We start from the raw sequence: 3239 nt of genomic DNA, 5'->3' as shown, positions 1-3239 counted from the left end.
ATCCAAGAATAAGGAAACAAAGGAAATATATTCCTAAAAGAGCAAGATCATTTTTGTTCTTATGGCTATCATTGTTACTTAAAATACTATTAGTCAAAATAACGTACAATGGAGATGTTCAGATTAAAGCCTGACTAAATAGATACTCTGATGGTAGTCTTGCCTTCCTGAAACTCAATCTCCATCTCCCTGACAGAACTTGAGATGCACAGCAAAGGTCCCTGTACTCAACAGAAGACAGAAATCAGCCAGTAATGCAGAATTACATGTGGAATCATGACAAAAGTGATAGTAAGTAAGTGAGGTTTACAGGGGAGCAGAATAGAAATGGTGCATGCTAGAGTGTAGGTAAGGGAACCAGGTGAGCCTCAAATCAGTCTCATTGTTCTTATAAAATTGCCTTAGAAGTAAACCATAATGGTGATCAGACACTTGCACCAATTCATTTATAAGAATGTTCTGTCAAAACTAGATACTTGGTTCAATTCTCATCTTAACAGGAGGACTATCATTAGATCTAGCCTTCCCAACAGAGAGGAACTTAATGAAGAAGGAAAAATACCAAGTTCCTTGTGGGGGGTGGAGGGTGGTCATCATCCTGCAGTGAGAACATGCCAGAAAAATTAGGAGGACATAAAGGCAGCAATTGCTAGATGGTAAAAGCTCACATTTTGGAAAGCTTAGAGAAAGTAATATTATGAGTTCAGGTATTAATAACATGCCTATGTGACTAAAGGAAAAGGAGATTGTCAAATTTGGACTTAGGCCATACCAACCACAGATGGTGCTGATGAAGAAGGTGTTGTGATATCTAAAGAGATCCATGCAGCTGTCCAAGGAGCTCCTTATAAATGTGAGAACATGAAAAATGATGGAAGTAACAGTGTAAAAATAAGATAACGGAAGACTAATACAGAGACCTCAGAAAATTTCCAGTGAGTTTAAAGCAAGAAAGGAGTTGAGAAACATTCCAAAGATTTCTTTTCAATTATACTTAAATCCAGAGGGATAAGAAAAAGAAAGGTCTGCTGCTTGGAGCTAAGGATATTAATAGATGGCTATGTGAAAGCAGTACTTCTCAATGCCATTTGTCTTTCCTCTTTAGACAAGTAAGAAGGTAACTTTCACTGTAGAAAGAAAATGATTTCCGGGTATAAAAGTTTTCATCTGTCTATTTTGATTACATACTGCATTGTTTTGAGAACTCAAAATTCACACTGTTGAATTTTTGCTGTTATTTATGTTTTGAATAAACACAATATATGCCAAGCTCTGTATGAAGCAATTTACAATTATCAACATGATTGTCCCTTAGATCAATTCTACAAGATTTATGGTCATCTCCCAATTATGAGGAATAGAAGATAGAAATTTTAATACATGAGGGTACTGTTTCTCCCAAGATTTACCTGTCTCATGACATTGACTTTTTCAGTGAGTTGTTTTCTGTTTTGTTTTTTTGCCAACTTGTTCTTGTTAAACTCATTGTTTTAAGGGTCCCTATTTAATGTCCATAATTTATTCATAGTCTACACTTATTGAAGAATCTTATGCTGTTTAGACACTAAACTGATCCTAGAGATTATATCTTGATAAACAAATCTACAGTTGATATGACACTGAGAATGATAGAATCTAGAAAGGGACAAAATATAAAATATAAAAAGAAAAAAAGAAAAATATTGTATAAGAATGGATTTGAAAATTTTGAGTGTCCCCTGAGGGTGAAGTTTATATGTTACCAATCTCTACCACTATTGTTTCATACAATCATACCAATTACTTATGCTCAAAATTCAAGACTTACAAAAAGTTAATGTAATCTTTGATTGGTAGACAATTCATCTATCTGTAAATATGTAGATTTTAAATAAAGACTTTTTCAGTGAATGCTTTACTCAGGTTTTGTATCAATGTGACCAAAAGACCTGACAAGAACAACTTAGAGGAGAAGAAGTTAATTTGGGGCTCACAGTTTCAGAGGTTTATTCCATAGATGGCCAAATCCATAGTTCTGGACCCAAAGTGGGGCAGAATATCATGGTGGAAGGGCATGGCAGAGAAAAGAACCCATGGCTACAGGAAGCACAGAGAGTGCTCAGCTCACCAAGGACAAAATATAAAGCCCAAAGACATGCCTCATGGACCTACTTCTTGGAGCCACATACTACGTGCCTATAGTTACCACCCAGTTAATCCAGTAGTGGATTAATTCACTGATTAGGTCAAAGTTCTCGGAACTTAATTATTTTGCCCTCAAAATTTTTTTGCATTGTCTCACACATGAGCATTGGGAGATAACCTAAAATCTAAACCAGAACAGTTACACTAAACTTCCTGTGTTTCAGATGTAAATACATATTTACCATATTTTCTGGTTACTCTTTGGGTATATAAAATGGAACTATTTTTTTTTTTATTTCAAAGTAATACCTTTTCTTCTACTGTATCTTACATTCATCAGTCAGCATAGACTAGGTCATGCTATTATAACGAATACCTGAAAACCTCAAAGACTTACCACAACAAAGTTTTATTTCTTGAACATGCTTTATAAAGATAGTCTCAGGAGAGTAGCTTCTGCTCCTGATCATCAACATTTGCTATCCAGTGTGTAGACTGTTTTCATTACTTATTGATGTGTAAGAAACCATCTCAGCACTTAAGGGCTTCACATGACAGTGTCATAATTGTTTCAAGATTCTGTACATTTTATGGGCTCAGTAGGTGGGTTTTCTCCTGCAGATGATTTTGGGACATTGGGGCCATAGTCTTCTGAGGCCTTGGTTGGCCTATGTTGCCCAACATAGGCCAGTTTCATGATTGGCAGTTGATGCTGAATATTGGCTGGGTCCTCCCTGGTACCATCTGCTTGGAAGGGAGCTGTTTCTGTGACTTGGTTTCTCACAGCAGGGCAACAGGATTCCTAGAGGTCACATCCAAGACAGAGGAAGTGGGAGGTATCAGTCCCCTTGAAGACTGAACTTGAAATTGGCACAGCATTTTTTTCTGCTTCATTCTCTAAAGCTTTCAATCCTAGACTCACAGAATAGAAAAGCAAACTCCACCTCTAAAATAAGGAACATTAAAAGAACCTATGGCCCTGTGCAGTACATAGGCTGAAAGAATGGCCATCATCTAGAATTTTCTTTTCTTTTCAACAATTTAAATGAGAGAGATTTGAAGACCCTATATCAAAAAGGGTTTTAAGTGACACATTTCATCTCCACTCAACAAGA

Source organism: Urocitellus parryii, chromosome 10, assembly GCF_045843805.1.
Source record: "Urocitellus parryii isolate mUroPar1 chromosome 10, mUroPar1.hap1, whole genome shotgun sequence".
In the NCBI taxonomy this organism is placed as follows: domain Eukaryota; kingdom Metazoa; phylum Chordata; class Mammalia; order Rodentia; family Sciuridae; genus Urocitellus; species Urocitellus parryii.
Note: the sequence above shows the minus strand (reverse complement) of the source record.